Source organism: Ostrinia nubilalis, chromosome 21 (assembly GCF_963855985.1).
Source record: "Ostrinia nubilalis chromosome 21, ilOstNubi1.1, whole genome shotgun sequence".
Lineage (NCBI taxonomy): Eukaryota > Metazoa > Arthropoda > Insecta > Lepidoptera > Crambidae > Ostrinia > Ostrinia nubilalis.
The window spans coordinates 11,929,688-11,948,551 of record NC_087108.1 but is presented as its reverse complement, the minus strand read 5'-3'; the positions used below and the strand labels follow the sequence as shown (position 1 = coordinate 11,948,551).

The following is an 18,864-nucleotide window of genomic DNA, read 5'->3' as shown; positions in this document are numbered from 1 at the left end:
TCAGTCTGCACAAGACACTTCCATAGCGGCGATGTGTATCTGTCCGCTAGGGTCCTCAGAATGCTGTTGCGACCCTGGTAATCAGGGATACAGATTACTTGCGTATTATGGCGCTAAACCCGTCTGTTTGGTGACTCTAGTAGCCGTGTCCCCCCATCCACTGTAGTGGCCTTCTCCCCCTAGCCACTATACGACTCCACACTGACAGCCCCGCTTGTAGTGGTGGTGGCTACCTGCTCCGCTGCCTTTGTACCATTGTCTCCTGCTACCTCACGTGAGTCGCTCTAGTGGCCGTGTCCCCCAGCCATTACACGACTCTCCATAGTAGAGCTGGCAGCCCCGACGCGCCGCCTATCGTGGTGGTGGCCACAAGCTCCGCTGCCTTTGTACCACTGCCTCCTGCTGCCTCACGTAAGTGGCTCTAGTGGCCGTGTCCCCCAGCCACTAGACGACTCTCCATAGTAGCATAGTAGAGCTGGCAGCCTCGAGGCGCCGCCTGTAATGGTGGTGACTACGTGCTCCGCTGCTTTGTACCACTGCCTCCTGCTACCCAACTTGGGTGGCTCTGTAGTGGCTGTTCCTCCAGCCATTACACGCTTCGTGCTCCTTCATAGCGCTGGGCAGCCCCGACGCGCCGCCTGTAATGGTGGTGGCCACGTGCTCGGCTGCCTTGTACCACTGCCTGCTACTACCCCATGTGAGTAGATGTGTTAGTAGCACTAGCCATTAGCCATGTATCCTCCAGCAGACGACAACTACGGCACCGACTCGTGTTCCATCATAGCGCTGGGCAGCCCCGACGCGCCGCCTGTAGTGGTGGTAGCTACCTGCTCCGCTGCCTTGTACCACTGCCTCCTGCTGCCCCATGTGAGTGACTTCAGTGAACGTGTCCCCCAGCCACTACACGACTCTCCATAGTAGCATAGTAGAGCTGGCAGCCTCGACGCGCCGCCTATAGTGGTGGTGGCCACAAGCTCGGCTGCCTTGTACCACTGCCTCCTGCTGCCCCACGTGAGTGACATGTGTATTTCAAGCTCCAACCAGCTTAAGATCACCGGTCCCTTAGCCATGTATCCTCCAGCAGACGACAACTACGGCACCGACTCGTGCTCCATCATAGCGCTGGGGAGCCCCGACGCACCGCCTGTAGTGGTAGTGGCCACGTGCTCCGCTGCTCTGTATCACTGCCTCCTGCTGCCCCACGTGAGTGAATGTGTTTCCAGCTCCAACCAGCCGAAGATCACCGGTCCCCTAGCCATGTATCCTCCAGCAGACGACAACTACGGCACCGACTCGTGTTCCATCATAGCGCTGGGTAGCTCCGACGCGCCACCTGTAGTGGTGGTAGCTACCTGCTCGGCTGCCTTGTACCACTGCCTCCTGCTGCCCCACGTGAGTTGCTCTCTAGTGGCCGTGTCCCCCAACCACTACACGACTCTCCATAGTAGCATAGTAGAGCTGGCAGCCTCGACGCGCCGCCTATAGTGGTGGTGGCCACGTGTTCCGCTGCCTTGTACCACTGCCTCCGGCTGTCTCACGTGAGTGAATGTGTTTCCAGCTCCAACCAGCTTAAGATCACCGGTTCCTTAGCCATGTATCCTCCAGCAGACGACAACTACGGCACCGACTCGTGTTCTATCATAGCGCTGGGGAGCCCCGACGCGCCGCCTGTAGTGGTGGTGGCTACATGCTCCGCTGCCTTGTACCACTGCCTCCTGCTGCCCCATGTAAGTGACTTTAGTGAACGTGTCCCTCAGCTACTACACGACTCTACATAGTAGCATAGTAGAGCTGGCAGCCTCGACGCGCCGCCTGTAATGGTGGTGACAACGTGCTCCGCTGCTTTGTACCACTGTCTCCTGCTACCCAACGTGGGTGGCTCTGTAGTGGCTGTTCCTCCAGCCATTACACGCTTCGTGCTCCTTCATAGCGCTGGGCAGCCCCGACGCGCCGCCTGTAATGGTGGTGGCCACGTGCTCGGCTGCCTTGTACCACTGCCTGCTACTACCCCATGTGAGTAGATGTGTTAGTAGCACTAGCCATTAGCCATGTATCCTCCAGCAGACGACAACTACGGCACCGACTCGTGCTCCACCATAGCGCTGGGCAGCCCCGACGTGATTCCAAGATTACCGTCAAGCTGTGAATAATTTTCGTACTAGTACCAAATTCTCCATAAAAATTGTTTGCAAAACGGCTTAGTTAACGTTTTGCCGACGCAAAAAAAGGCGAAGCCGAAGACCAAGCGATAGATAAAATCCCAAGTATCGCCATAGATTAATTTTTAATGCATAAAGAAGCACTAGAGCGCTGTGACAAATAAAATGGCGAGGTCGAAGGCAATTTCATTAATTACCACAGATTAAAATTAAAACAATAAAAAAAGCACAAGAGCCCTGTCTGTGTCCCGCCCCGTGTAATTTTTGCGGGACCGAAGACTGCCCTTCGAATGCGAGGCAGTAGGCTAAACGCCGCGTAGGGCGAAGCCCGAAGCAGCCAGGGTCGCAGTCTTGACTTTTGTAGCCCGCTAGCGGGTGACATAATAATATATTGCTTTTAATATTGCAATATCTTTAATATTGCTTTTATTATTCCAGCCAACCGAACGAGACGAAGGCGACAGCCACGCTCTCTACGTGATAGAAGCAGTAGAACTGAACATGGTGCTGACGGGCGACGCCGAATTGGAGTACTCGTACCCTGTGCACTTGTACCCGGTGAGCATGTGTACCCTTCCAGCCTGTACTCTGTGCACTTGTACCCGATGAGCATGTGTACCCCGTGCACTTGTTCCCGGTGAGGATTTGTAACCTTCCAGCCACCGACAGACGAAAGCGACAGTCACGCTCTCTATGTGACAAGAGCAGTAGAGCTGAACATGGTGCTGACGGCCGACGCCGAGCTACAGTACTCGTAGCCTGTGCACTTGTACCCGGTGAGCATGTGTGCCCTTCAAGCCTGTACCCTGTGCACTTGTACCCGATGAGCATGTGTAGCTTGGGGTCATTGGACGGGATTCTACGTGCTCACGGACTAGGCTTTAGACAGACGAAGCTACTCTTAGTAGTCATATAGGCGCAGACCAACCGACCAATCTGGAAATCATTGGGCCCTCTCAATGAGCCCTATAATGATAAAGGCATACCATCAATTGAGTACTATGACATCGCACAAACTACAGAAGAGTTTCAGTTTATTAATCTTAAAAAAACAGCTTACAGGCTTAATAATCTAAAAAAAAGTCGGTTGAAAAGATCTAACAACAAAAGCTAAATGTATTAATATTTTATCATTTATTTTCCAGTGCACAAACAACGTATACGCGTGCATCCACGCGGCGGGCGTGCACACAATCTCGCTGCCTATCATGGACAGCCTGAAGGATTACGCTCAGGCTAATGAAGGTAGGAAATTGATATCCTCATCATCTCAGCCATAATCCTAAAAATAAAATAATAAATCGATAACTTAATTATTATTACTGACGGGATTGGTACCATTAGAGATGAAACGGATATCCGGTAACTATCCGGTAGGCCGGATATCCGGCCTAAATTTACTATTCGGCCGGATACCGGATAGTAACTCACTATCCGGCCGGATACCGGATATTAAAAAACTACGACAATTTCCGATTCATAAATTGAAATACATTAATCTTAGAGGTAAACATCAATAAAATGGCTTATAATAATGACGGCTTTTATTTAAAGTCCAAAAAGTTACAAAAAGCCATATTAAGGCCTTTAAAAAAAACTAATTTCTTTATCAAGAATAAAAAAATTAGTTTTTACTATTCACTCTAAAGACGAATACATAAATAGTAAATTGTTAAGTCGAAATATTGCCAAATAAAATAAGCGATCTTTTTTTCACTGATGGTTTGATGTCATGATGCAATTCAGTCAGATTACGCAGCAAGTAAACTAATTTAATTTTCGCTATTCAATCACACACTCACGATGGCAACCGAAATTGCCCGAATCGATCTGCCCCCTAGACAAGTGACAAAATCTGACATTCTATTCGGACTGATTCTATTTTCGAAAAGTGTGACTAGTCTAGTCTACTAATAGACCCACTGATCGCGTTCGAAGCACCTGTGCGGCGCTAAACTCGTCACGACATGCAACGAGACAATGGGCCAACTATCCGGCCGCCGGATATCCGGCTATCCGGCCTAGCAGCTGGCCGGATATCCGGTATCCGGCCAAACAACTATCCGTTTCATCTCTAGGTACCATGTACCTTAATTTTGAGCTTCCTATATATCGGCACTGTTGCAAGCGCCATGGTCACGGAGTAACTGAGAACTTGCGGGTCAGTAATAATAATTATGTTAGTGCCCATGAAAGTTTAAAACAATAAATTGATATCTTATTTCGACGATTTCTCGGCGAGATGAGAATGATGAGATCCGTAAAGGACATCATCCACGTTTCATATATTTTTGGTCCAAAATCAAAAGTGCCGGCCAACAAAAAAAAGTGCTGTATTCTGACAGAATACGTCTGCCTTAGCATTTGTTACTATGGCACCAAAGCCGTAGCTCCACTGTGCGTCGAGTATTTGAGATCTAAAAGTCATCGACTATTCATACATTTTTTGTTCAAAATAAAAAGTGTCGGCCAATAAAAAAAGTGCTGTATTCTGACAGAATACGTCCGCCTTAGCAATTGTTATTATGGCACCAAATCTGTAGCACCACTGTGCGTCGAGTATTTGAGATCTAAAATTCATCGACGATTCATACATTTTTTGTTCAAAATCAAAAATGTCGGCCAATAAAAAAAAAGTGCTGTATTCTGACAGAATACGTCCGCCTTAGCATTTGTTACTATGGCACTAAAGCCGTAGCTCCACTGTGCGTCGTAGTATTTGAGATCAAAGTCAGTCGTTTCATATATTTTTAGAACCCAAATACTACGATGCACAGTGGTGCTACAGCTTTGGTGCCATAGTAATAAATGCTAAGGGGGACGTATTCTATCAGAATACAGCACTTTTATTTTTTGGCCGGCACTTTTGATTTTGGACCAAAATGGATGATGTCCTTTAATGAGATTTGAGATGAGAACTTTACGTTATTTCAAGTGGACTGGTGATCGTTTACAGAAAAATAATACTGTTTTTTGAGAAATACTGCGGAGTGGAGTGTAAAAGTGCTTTTTAAAAGACTACTTGCATAAATAAATGAGTTTTAATGAGATGCTGACTATTAATTGTCTTTGACACGGAGCAAGTAGACTAAGAGCTGGTGAACGCCAGACCTACGTCATTTTATAAAAGCTGAAAGTTTGTCAGCGTATGCTCCCAATATAGGATATAATGTTGATGAATCATGACAGACCAGACAGTTTTGACAATTCCAACTCCTTGCCAGACAGTTTTTTTAGGATAACTGCCAAAGCCACGATGACCCAAACTTCATGATTCACCTACATTCTATCCTATATTGGGAGCATACGCTGACAAACTTTCAGCTTTTATAAAATGACGTAGGTCTGGCGTTCACCAGCTCTTAGTCTAAAGGGACCCTTCACTTACGCGCTTCGCTATTTACTGTGTATGATGATGTGAAACCAATACAATAACGTTTGTTTTTATTTGTATAGAGAACTATAGTGGCTAGACAAACCTAAAGAGCACAATTATTAACAATAAATGCTTAAAAAAAAAAAAAAAAAAAGGATTTAGGACGCTATTTGGATCAATTATGTAATTGCTCAATAATGAATAATAAATAAATAAAAAAATAAAGAATTTCTATATTACAGAGGAATCCGAGACAGTTCTCTCCGCGCTATGCTCAAAGCCCAGTTCGGCGCGGCATCTGGTCTGCACTGTAGGCCCGCGCGGAGCCGTCAGTCCACCTTGCGGCCTCACGCTCAATACTTCACCGCTGCCTTTACTTAATGTGCTGTGCTCTGACGGCCAGATGTTTGTCAGGTGGGAAACTAATCCGCGGCCATCTTGACGATCCCTGATTGTCACGTGGGATTAATCCGCGGCCATCTTGTCAATCATCGAATATTTTTGTAACTTATACCTATAACAGAAGATAGATAGACATACACACACACACACATACTCACACACCACACACACACATATTCACACAACACACACACACACCACACACACACACCACACACACACACCACACATACTCACACCACACACACACACACACACACACACACACACACACACACATACTCACACCACACACACACACACACGCTCAACACTTCCGCGACCTCTGTTCAATGTCTCCTACCTACCACTTTCGCGCTCACCAGTTGGTGCGACTAGCAAGTGACAGGACCTTACTCTACAGTGGCGCTAACTGGTGAGCGCTAAAACGATAGCCCTCATTGAGAGTTTTGTTCCAGATGGTTGGAGCCCTACATCGTAGAAGAACATCTGTACCAACACTTACAAACGAAGACCCCGTCGCTAGGTCGAGATGAATTCAACGCAATGCTAAACGAGGTAAATGTCAGTCTTCAAAAAATTTAGGCTGAGTTGCGCCACCTCAGTTTTTATTTATTTATACTTTTGCACATAAAACTGTACAGTGGCGGACTTAATGCCAAGTGGCATTCTCTGCCAGTCAACCACAGGTCTAGTAGAGAGACTTAGGCCCGGTTTTTTGATTCGTAGTTAAAATAACCAATGGTCAAATTTGACAGATGTCAAATGACAAGTGGTTAAATATCAGAAAAAAATGTTTTTCGAACAATGGTTAGCTTGACTTTTAGTAAATTTTTAACTACCTATTTGTTTATATTTTGTTAATATTTAACCATTAGTAGCAAAATTTAACAATTAGTTATTTCAACTAAGAATCAAAAAACTGGGCCTAAAGCGGTGCAATAAATATGACGATTTAGTTAATATACTTACATAAGATTAGATAAAATAAATAACATAAGAATACATATTAATATAATAGACATACACATAGATACATAAACGTAATAATAATTTTGGCGTACACATAACTCATGCCAGAGAGAGATCAGAGAGTTTTTGTATAGAGTTTGACAGACTTTTGACGTTTGTCAAAGTTAAAGTAAGATGGTGCAACCCAGTTTTAGACTTGTGCCGTTTTCTGTGTCTGTTTGAGTGGTGTGCAATAAAGTATAATATTATTTCTAATTTCAGAGGCAAAAGATGACGTTCACCGCTATAATCCAAGAGATTCTGGCCAAAAACGTCTCCCAACCTGTCCTGAATATGGACAAATCTGAGGAGCCGTCCTTGAAGGAAACTTTGGAGGTAAACCATACTTTTAATACCTATACATTTTTTGTACCCCATGAAATTTTTGCAACCCTACCGGAAATTACCACTGCCCTATAAAAGTTACTCTGGCTACGGCCGTAAGGTACATTTTGGGTCTAGTACCACGGTAATACTTATGATATTATTACCGTGCTAGTACCCATCAGAAATGAGGAGATCAGCAGGAGAACCAAAGTGACCGACATAGCTCGCAGAATTGCTAAAATCAAGTTGCAGTGGGCGGAGCACATAGCTCGTAGAGACGATGGCCGTTGGGGCAGGAAAGTTCTCGAGTGGCGACCACGGGACGTAGCGTGGGCCTCCTACTAGGTGGACCGACGATCTGGTGAAGGTCGCGGAAGAACCTGGATGCCGGCAACACAAGACCGGTCGTTATGGAAAGCCTTAGGGGAGGCTTATACCCGTTTTCACCATCAATCCCTAATTTTTAAGTGACCCCTATGGTAACATAACAGGAATTTTGTTTTCATAGATCACTTCAAAATTAAGGATTGATGGTGAAAACGGGCATTAGGCTCTTAAAGAATTAAAGATAATATGATGCATGCATTTTATTTTTCAGTTCTTAACCCAAGTGACAATGAAACTCCGCGGCGAGTACATAGCGAAGCAACAGCGCGCGTATGACGTCATCGTGAAGAAGATGAAGGCACTTGCTAACTTGAGCGCACAGCACCAGAGCTGGACCGAAGATCTGAAGGTTAATGGGAACAAATTTTAAAAATTGATGGTTTTTGCCTGTTTAGATTAAGATAAAATGTATTTGCGCTTTTCGTAGCGCCACCCCCGCGCGGAACTTAGTTCCAATTTTCGTTAATAGATGGCGTTGACCGTAATTGACTCGCGCTAACATTTGATTTTTTTTGGACTTTATAGGGTGTTTTGCATAACTGGTTTAATAAAGTTTTATCAGCCTACGGAAGTTGTGTTATTATTTACTCGTGTGATGTGCAGTGTGTGAACTTGCCTGTGGTGCATATCTTTTCATAAAGGTTACTAAACCTTTTAAGTCGATAATGTGTGTGTATTGCTTGTTTGTCACCTGTCATCCGCTTTGCAACGGAGGGAAGTCGAACCTTAACTTCGAACTCCTACTATGTCCTTCTGATTAATTTCGTTGCGGGTCCAATGACAATTTAACTTTCCCCCGGGACAAACTTGACCTTCACTGGTTGGGTTTTTGTGGCGGTCAAGCTGTAGATCCTGGCTACACAGGAGTTGCAGTGGTGGGAACGAGAGGTGGGAATAGTCCCGTTAGTGGGAACAAATTGGTGATTTAATCATCATCATCATTACGTCATACAGGTTGAGTTGCACCATCTAACTTGAAACGTTACCATAACAATAACCGGTGTTTTTTATATGGAGTTTGACAGATTTTTGACGTTCAGATGATATAATATGTAAGATGGTGCAACCCAGCCTTAATCTCCATTCCAAAAACACGACCTCTAATGAGGGCTATCGTTTTTTTACCTAACAGTTGGCACCCCTGGTGATTGACAGGACCTTACTCTACAGTGGCGCCATCTTGATGAGTGCAAATGCGATAGTCCTCCTACCACTTTAGCGCTCACCAGTTGGCGCCACTGTCTTCGCTACTAGCAAGTGACAGGACCTTACTCTACAGTGGCGCCAACTGGTGAGCGCTAAAACGATAGCCCTCATTTACCAGAGGATCTGGCTTACATCAAGCCTCTTCTGGCGTGAAGAGTGGTCTGATGTTAGCATTTATTATTTCTCCCTTCATCATCATCATCATCATCATTTCAGCCACAGGACGTCAACTGCTGAACATAGTCTTCCTCCAATGATTTCCATTGTCCGGTTGATAGCGGTCTGCATCCAGCGCCTTTCTTTCACCTTTATGAGGCCGTCGATTCACCTTGTGGACTTGTGGATTTTCCCTTAGCCGTCTTTAATACATGGGAAGCATGCGGGTGGCCTATTCTAATCTGATCAATTTTTGTTCCTGTTACAGAAAGACATTGACGACGTTAATCTGAAGTCCACAGTGCTAAAGGAAAAGTGCATGTTGGCCGAAAAACGCCAGGAGGACTTGAAAATTAGGTAAGTTGAAAATATAATATATGAAGTTTTTTTCGAGGATTCAATTACTACAACTAAAAGGTTTAAGTCTGGCGGCGAACAAGAGATGGCGTTGTTTCATTTTGCATCACGTATTTTTGTAATTAAACCACTTTCAAACTGTGATGCTTTAATATTTTAAACTTGCATATTGCTTTTTTTATAAAATTCTCACTATTACGGGACTTGGCATCACACAACTTTGCGTTTGTAGCACTGTGTTGACATGTTGCGCAGGCGCTGATATCGTCCTCGAAATACGCTATAGTTAAGGTGCTCACGCAGAACTAATTAATGAAATACATTCTTGAGTTTTGAGAATTTATTGTACTTTAGACAATAATATTACATTGAAATTGGAGTAAACGTGCCGGCTGTCAAGCCGGTTCGGTGGCTGATAGGCGAGAGGGGGATACAGTGAATGGAAGAGTGAACGCGCGCGCGGACCGAATGAAATTGTACTATAGTGATGTGTAGCTGTCTGTCATAGACATAAGGTATTACATGGTGCCATAAGCGATCATAGTTTTGTTCCCCAGTCGACGAAGCACTTGATATCATGCCCTGCGTGCCCAAACAACTGCATGTAGGAAACTTTAATGAAGGCTACTGACAACGCCACTCTTGTGGCGGAGTTTTGAGCTGACACTGTGTAGGTTTGAAGCGATCATTAATAGTGATATACAGGGTGGAAACGATAAGTGATCTCACTCGATTATTTCTAAACTAAACAAGATAACAAAAAACTAGTTACTGATTCTAAGAGCTCTATCCAATGGTATCAATAATAGGTTACAGAATAAACTGGATCTATCCAAAAATTCCTTCTTCCATACATTTAGTACTACCACAGTCATGACACTCATCTCTTGACAATATTATAGCAAGTAAAGCCCAAAACCAATGTTTTCCATGAATAATTTAAAATAAGAATACAATTTACGAGTTTACTTTAAGTTTATTATTCAATAAAAAAAAATCACACTTCTAATATTGTGTGTCTGGCATACATTTAGTATGGAAGCTGGAAACATTGCATTTTCAGACAGATCCAGAGTATTCTGTAACCTATTGTTGGTACCGTTTGAAAAGCTCATGAAGCACTTTCAGGATTAGTAACCAGTTTTAAATATTAATTTAAATAATTTGAAGCCACGATAGCCGGACGGAGAACGGTGAAGGGATCGGACTGGCCGACTCGTGATCCGGGGAACGCGGGTTCGGTCCCCGCCGCCGCTCGACTATTGTGGTGAGCTCACTCGTGACACGAGCATATTTATTTAGCTTAGTACGAGGGGCTAACGGGAGTATTAGTAATTTGTGTAATAACAAATTACTAATAATTATTAAAAAATATATAATCTCTTGTATAGTTTAGAAATAATCAAGTGAGATCACTTAACGTTTCTACCCTGTAGAGAGCTGTCTGATGACATATTACATCCCTTCTCAGGTTATCCACAGCGGTGCGGAAGCTCCGCCACAGCGGCGCCCCCAGCGCGGCGGAACGGGAACTACTGACGGAGCTAGAACGTCACCGGCACCTCGGCGCGCGTCTACAAGAACACGTGGCACAGCTCCGCTCACACTCTGCCAGGAAGGCGGCCGAGGTATGTGGGCAGGAGTGTACTAGCGGAGCAGGCAGGAGTGTACTACAGCACGAGTATCCACAGCGGTGCGGAAGCTCCGCCACAGCGGCGCCCCCAGCGCGGCGGAGCGGGAACTACTGACGGAGCTAGAACGTCACCGGCACCTCGGCGCGCGTCTACAAGAACACGTGGCACAGCTCCGCTCACACTCTGCCAGGAAGGCGGCCGAGGTATGTGGGCAGGAGTGTACTAGCGGAGCAGGCAGGAGTGTACTACAGCACGAGTATCCACAGCGGTGCGGAAGCTCCGCCACAGCGGCGCCCCCAGCGCGGCGGAGCGGGAACTACTGACGGAGCTAGAACGTCACCGGCACCTCGGCGCGCGCTTACAGGACCACGTGGCGCAACTCCGCGCGCACTCCGCTAGGAAGGCGGCCGAGGTACGAACAGTGGCACGGGACTATTCCCACCTCTCGCTCAAAAAACCGCACCTGCACTCCATGTTTAAGCCATCCAAGAATCCTCACCTGACCAGATTGTTCTTACTACGGCCAACCTGCGTCCGAAGTCTGTTTAAAGACTTCCAGGTAAGCCAGGGGAGCTCATGTCCAGGTGGAAGACTCTCAGACACAGGGACAAAAGGGCAGGGGAAATCAGCTCTCTCGCGCCATAGCCTGCATCTCTCTTTTGACCGATCGTCATGAATGAGAGACACACTTTTTACGAAATTGCTTCGGCTTTTTAGCCTTTGAGGCACAGGGTCGTAATTGAAAAGCACCTGATGTCATGCCCTGAGTGCCCAAGCAACTGCACTCAGGAGGATTTGATGAGTGTTGCTGACGGAGTTTTGGGCTGACACTGTGTAGTTTTGTTGTCGACACGAAAAGAAGAAGTGTACTACAGCACGAGTATCCACAGCGGTATCTACTGACAGAACTAGAACGTCACCGACACCTCGGCGCGCGCTTACAAGAACACGTGGCGCAACTTCGTGCACACTCCGCTAGGAAGGCGGCCGAGGTACGCACAGTGGCACGGGACTATTGCCACCTCTCGTTCCCACCGCTGCAACTCCTGTGCAGCCAGGATCTACAGCTTGACCGCCATAAAAACCCAACCATTAAAGGTCAAGTTTGAAAGTTAAAATGTCATTGGACCCGCAACGAAATTAATCAGAAGAACATAGGAGTTCGAAGTTAAGGTTCGACTTCCCTCTGTTGCAAAGCGGATGACAGATGACAAACAAAGGATTAGTAACCTTTATGAAAAGACATGCACCACGGACAAAACATCAAAAGGGGGCCTATCTTATGACCTACTAGCTACCTGCCAATGATATTTTTCACAAAATCGCTTAAAATCAAAAACCCAACCAGCGAACTTTTAATCAAGTGGCAGTGGGCGGGACACATAGCTGATAGCGGAAGACGTAGTGTGGGCAGGCCTCCTACTAGGTGGACCGACGATCTGGTGAGGATCGCGGGAGATGCCTGGATGCGGGCGGCGCAAAACCGGTCTTTGTGGAGATCCTTGGGGGAGGCCTTTGTCCAGCAGAGGACGTGTTCTAAGACTTAATGACTCTGTCCCATACTCCCGTCTTTTGTAGTAGTGCACGATGAATATTATAAACATTGCGAAGAGATTGGGTAATATGCATAGTCAGCCATTTTCTAATATTTAATCGTTTATTTCCAGCTCCAGAAATGGAGGGACGAGTACAAGAAGAAAGACATAGCCCTCGGCAAATCCCACAGCGACGCCATCTCCTCAATCCTCCGCCAGCAGTGAGTACCATCTTTATGTTTCTTTTTAGGGTTCTGTATCATTAAAGGAAAGGAAATTGCGGTACGGGAAGAGTGATTTTGACATTTTTATCATGACGTGACAGGATCTCGATAACATTTGACGTTACAAAAATAACCTCCCGTGCCGCTCTCATAGCTCAGACACTGACTGAGTTCAACCTAGACACATACAGGATGATTTTTGTATCAGTATCCAAATTTTCAGGATCGACTCAGAATCAGTAACTTAATTGATTTACGTAAAGAAAACAAAACTTTTTTCTCCATATTTAATTATTTTCATCCGCTGCGCGCGGTTTCCAAATTGACTCACGTGGAAACTTTGCTTCGTTCATGGAAAAATACGTACACACAGTTAACTGCAAAGCTTAATAGACATAATGGTGAGCGAAAATAAGCAATAACCTTTAAAACTTAAGATATGGGCACCCGCGGATTAGACTTTCAATATTTTTTTTTGCGAAAAATACCACAATTAAAAATAATTACGATAAAGTTGTATTGTCAAATTGTTCTAACGAGCTTATTAAAAAAATTTGGATACTGATAACAAAGTCACCCTGTAGATCTGCAGTCTTATGTTGTTTAAATTGTTTAAATTTACCGGCTCAATTAATACACAAAGAAATTATGGTTACATGTACGAGTTATTTAATCGGTTAACTTAATTAAAAGTTCATTTTAAATTGAAGAACGTTGAGTGAAGTGAATACGATACTTTCTAAGCGACAATAAATGTGGAAAGGTGGAAGAAGAGACATTTCTTTATGAATATTCAACACGCGAGTTTGACTCGCACTTACACTTTTCAAGGGCTTGTTTTTTTATTTCTTAACCATCATAACACCATTTTATTCTTCTTTACAGGACCACCCAAATATCAACGCTGATCGAAGAGGCCAAACTGATAAAGGACCAACTCAGCATCGTCTAAATTATTTGTTATTAGCATTTGTTTTTTATATTACCTTTTATTTAAGTCAGTACAAGTAAATTATGTCTCGTATGATTGTTTATGAATATTTTTCAGCTGATTTCATCTTTATTTCAAAAGCAAAAGGCTCAAAATGTATCGTGGTCGTTGTGTAAAGTAAGTTTGAAAGTAAGAATGAAAGAAGACTTGAAAAATACAGGGAGTGCGACTGAGAGGGACAAGTAAGCAACAACCAAAACAATTCTTCCGTAAACGCTTATAGGTCGCTCAACAAGAGTTGAGGCTATCAACACTAGCAAAGATTTGTATCTGTATACGCTCGTGTTCCGTAGTGACACTGACAAGTACATTCTGTCCCGCTTGCAGACATGCGAGATAACTAATGTATTTGATATAATTTGGAATCGAATATGTAATTTCTTGTTTTTGTTCTGTATTCAAATATAATAAAAATAAATAAAATAAAATAAATATCCTTGGACATTTTACACTGCGCTGCTAGTCCCAAACTAAGCAAAGCTTGTACTATGGGCACTAGACAACGGATATACACATACTTAAATACTTTTACTTTGTAAATACATACATATTATACATAGAAAACACCCAGACCCGTCACAGAAATTAAAATTCATCATTTCAATTTCTGCCCGGTCGGGAATCGAACCTGGGACCTCTCGGCATAGTAGTCCGTTCTGAACCACTACACCAAACGGCTGACAATATTACATCAATGTGAGTAGTGTTAGCTTCAACTTTCGTTGAGCGACCTATACTTCTGACAGATTGTCAATGTCAGCAGATCAAGGTAAACTGTAGCACCTTGTTATAAATGCGATTTTGCAAGAAAACTTAATCTGATGTGCCCTTCTGTATTTTATTATGGATTGGGTATGATGTGAATTCATGGTTTAAATGCTATAACCTGTCCCTCATAGTAGGTAGGTAGGAAAAGTAGAAAACTTTCCATAGGGTAGGGCAAATGTTGAAAGTTTTCATTGGTTTCCGATCTTATGATGAGTGAGTTTAGCTGGCAATATAAGGGACCCTGTAAAAGGTTAAAGGAAAGACATATTACATGAGTCTCTCAGCATATTACATGAGTCACTCACTTATTTTGACTATGTTTTATGCCCGAAGGAATCATTGGAGTTTTCGAATGAGTATTTTTTTCTTTATCTTCTCAACCTTAATTTATAAGTGTTATAAAATGATGATTGTGTTGGAGATATAATGGTTTGTAGGTCTTGATGTTGTAGTATACTAATTGTGTAACAAATATTTTTCCGTTAAAATATTCCTTAGTTAGGCCATCCAATGTGCCAATACATGAAATCTGGATGTTTAGATTAGAAGAAAGTATTGTAAACTGTCCATAGAGAAAGTAATACTTAGGTTTTTTTATTATCAGAATAGCAGACTTTTCAGTTGTCATATTACATTAATCAGTAAAAACATATTTGACATCTCAATGTATCAATAGATTGCCAGTAAATCAACTCGTCTTATAATAAGTAAGTACTTAAAAAGTCATATAAAATAATGTATGATTTGTTACAGTGCGAGAATGAGTGAAATGAAGTGTGAAAAGAATGTGTATTATAAAATACGTGAGTGCGACTGATGAAGAGATGGGTAACTTTAAAATTCCTTAAACCAACTCGGTAACTGCCGTTGCGTTATTAACCGTAATAAGCATCCTTTCCTGATTCTACGTGTCAAACCTTTCTTGTGCTCAAGACATTTGAAGAACATTTTCAAGACATTTTTAGTTATGAATTAACTAAGTATACTCAGTACACCCTGTATACCCAGTACAATGAGTAAAGCCTTGATCACACGTACCGTGTAAACGGTCGAAACAGTTGGGTGAGCGAGTCACATACTCGAGCGCTCGGCCGAGCACTCGGCGTAATGTTCATACACACCGAGTACTCGGCCGAGAGCAAACATTTAAAATGTTTACTCGGTCGAGACTCGAGACAGTGATGTAAACGAGTAGCTGTTCACACGTGTTCTGAAATTAGCACAGTCAGTTCAGTTCTATTGAGACTTTTCTTTTTCTCTAATCGGTGGACGTGACGTCAATCATTTGGCCGAGTGGCGAGACAGTGCACGTTCAGACCTGCCGAGCGAGCGAGCGAGACAGTGCGAGGCAGCGGGAGGGTGGATACTCGGCCTAGTAAGTTGAACGGGGGTCGTGGTACTGTCTCGCCCGATTACTCGGTACGTGTGATCAAGGCTTTTTGCTTGTGTCTTACCATTTAGGGAGTTGAAGGCGTGGTCTGGCATGGTCATACTGCTCTTTTTAGCAGCAATGGAGAAGTTTCGTGATGTTGAAAACATATTCACTGAATGGGATTAAAATGTAGACCAAAACTAAAACGCCGGTGAAGGTTTTTTAGAAATCCATCAAGAAATGGTTGAGAAATTAATTATTTAAATTACCTACATATTTTCGCGTGGAACTTAAATGCGGTGCCGTGTCGTCAGATCACCTGTTCAAGTTTCAATCACAATGCTTACCACCCCTAACGTATTGTCGAAAATGACACTATAATGTCAAAGTCTTCTTTTTCTTTTTGTATATGGCTAGGTCTTGGATATGTCAAAAAAAGGTTACACAATTTTACTAAGAAAGAATTTTGAGTTGGCTGAAAAATTAAAAGCTACTAGATTTATAAAAATTGGATCTGTCAAAAGCACTGGACCAGGGTTAATGCACTGTTTGTACTCCAAATGAATGGCGTGAAGTCACCGTTCAAATGGCGCGAAACATTTGTTATGCGCATCTTTAGGGCCCCGTAACTTCTTTATTTGTAGAGATATTTTCATGATTCTTTCACCAATATTATTGGTTTTACTTATATTTTTAAATTTTATTAATAGAAAAAAATTGGCAACTTCTCCATTGTCGCTCCATCTGGCATGGGGCATCTCATATGTGTTGTATGTTAACAGTAATACGCCTGTTCTAAAGTTAAGAGAAAATAAATATGAAGACCTGCGTCAACGTATAACAAAGGTACCTACCATAAAATATTCTTTGTCGTTTTGTATTTAATATAAAAAATACTAAGAATAACCAAATAGAAGTAATTATTGGACATGCATGATTGTATTGTTGATTGATATTTGTCTTGACATCTCAATGTGATTTTTTTAATTAATAAAGATCAGTAAAAGAATTTGATTGTATGTTGATTTCACTTAAGTACCTACAACTACAAATTAAGGTAAACTTTGTTGTACCTATTCTATGTAGTTTATTTAAAATTAACTTTAATTGTATTGTACAAATTACTAATATTATTTTTTAATTTTTTCAGTTAACATGCATAATTATTATGGTCATGTCAAGAGTGAGTTGGTCACCGCAATCATAAAATAGATAGGAGGTGAAGTCAATCTAAATACAAAGTGCGCTCGGGCAGACAACTCTCATAATCGCAAACCAGTCTAAACCAGTGCGAGCGCGAATGCCACCCGCTTGAAACGCGTCTGTGTGCATATTCAAAATGAAGTACATACAGGTGATTGTCTATTACTATCTATTTTGTACCACAATAAGTAGTCCATTGCAATAATGACTATTTTGCATCAAAAATGTAAAGTGCTCTATGTAGATTACAGTCCGTTTAGAGTAATTTATGAGTAACTAGCTTTCCACCCGCGGCTTCGCTCGCGTGAAATTTTGTATGTCACTGAAAAACTTTATCGGGTGAATTCGGGTGACGTCCCTGTTTCAAAAACCGGGATAAAAACTACCCTATGTTCTTTCCCGGAACTCAACTATCTCTATGCCAAAGGATGATGGGCAAAAATGTATGGAAAGTGGTACCCGCTCCAATAGCCATAACCAATATATATTTTAAAAGGCCTTTACATGTAGGAAAATGTCTGCTATGGGGCCAGTTCTAATTCACGTTTTGAAAACAGTAATTCCACTAAGTATTATATTGAAAGTATAACACAATCATCCATGTATACGAGTATGTATTATGACTACAATCTATTAATATAACTAAAAGAAGCATTTAAAAGGAAAGGATTATACCTACGATGAACTACCCTAGCTTTTAGCCCTTTATTCGCTTTCATCATCATCATCATGATCATTTTAGCCATAGGACGTCCAGTTGAATATAGGCCTCCCCCAATGATTTCCATAATGGCCGGTTGGTGGCGGCCTGCATCCAGCGCCTTCCCGCTACCTTTATGAGGTCGTCGGTCCATCTTGTAGGTGGACTTATTGGGTCTTGTGGGTTTATTCGCTTTAGCAACCCATAATAAAACCCTTAAGAAGAAATAAAACTTTAACCCCTTTATTAATAAAAGTTACACCCTAGTTGAACTCTGGCTTAAATTGTGATTTGGTATGGAAATGTCATTTTAATCCAAGGTTCTTCCTAGGTGTAACTTTTTATTAATAAGGGGGTAACTTCTTTGAATAAAAATATTTATTTCACAATTGTCCCCATCAATAATTATAGAGTTAAGGAAGGATGCTGGAGCAGTAAACCCTTCCTGCCTCGCATAACCTAAGTACCATACGATGGACACGTATGATACTTCTTCTTCTTCTTCCTCGGTCCCTCACTGATGAGGATCGCGACCACAGATAGTGTTCATAAGCTGTGTGGACCGCACGATGCAAACTCCCGCCCACCGTCTTCCTCACCGCGTCCGACCATCTCGTCGGTGCCCTGCCCCTAGCGCGTCCCCCTTCATACTGTATGATACTTAGGTTACACAAAAAGTATCTTTATCTTCGAACGCAACCAGATCTGAGGCTGGTGGCCAAAGTAAATGTTGTTCGTCTTGGTAAGACCTTTCAAATGACACTACAAACATAACTATTGGAGCCGGGTACCATTCTGCAAAAAAGTATGTATATCTTCGTACACAACCAGATCTAAGGCTGGTGGTCATAGTAAAAGTTGTTCATCTTGGTAAGACCTTTCAAACGATACTAGACACATATCTATTGGAGCCGGGTACCATTTTGCCCATTGTCCTTTCATCAAAATCGGTTTAGGCGTGAAAGCGACACAGACAGACAGAGTTACTTTCGCATTTATAATACTAGTAGGGATTATAAGTAGGTAAGTATGAATATAAAATGAAACCAAAACATT

The 18,864-nt window shown here is 42.8% G+C and overlaps 1 long non-coding RNA gene across 3 annotated transcripts; it reads left to right on the top strand.

Annotated features, from left to right (window-relative positions):
* Positions 1 to 11,084: 11,084 nt before the first annotated feature.
* On the top strand, positions 11,085 to 16,914 carry LOC135082100 (uncharacterized). Of its 3 annotated transcripts, none has more exons than XR_010259342.1 (3): positions 11,085 to 11,218; positions 12,683 to 12,771; positions 13,660 to 16,914. It is a non-coding gene; the product is annotated as an uncharacterized LOC135082100 (long non-coding RNA). The 3 variants fall into 3 exon arrangements; XR_010259343.1 differs by lacking the exon at positions 11,085 to 11,218 and adding an exon at positions 11,279 to 11,427; XR_010259341.1 differs by lacking the exon at positions 11,085 to 11,218 and adding an exon at positions 11,924 to 12,007.
* Positions 16,915 to 18,864: the final 1,950 nt, after the last annotated feature.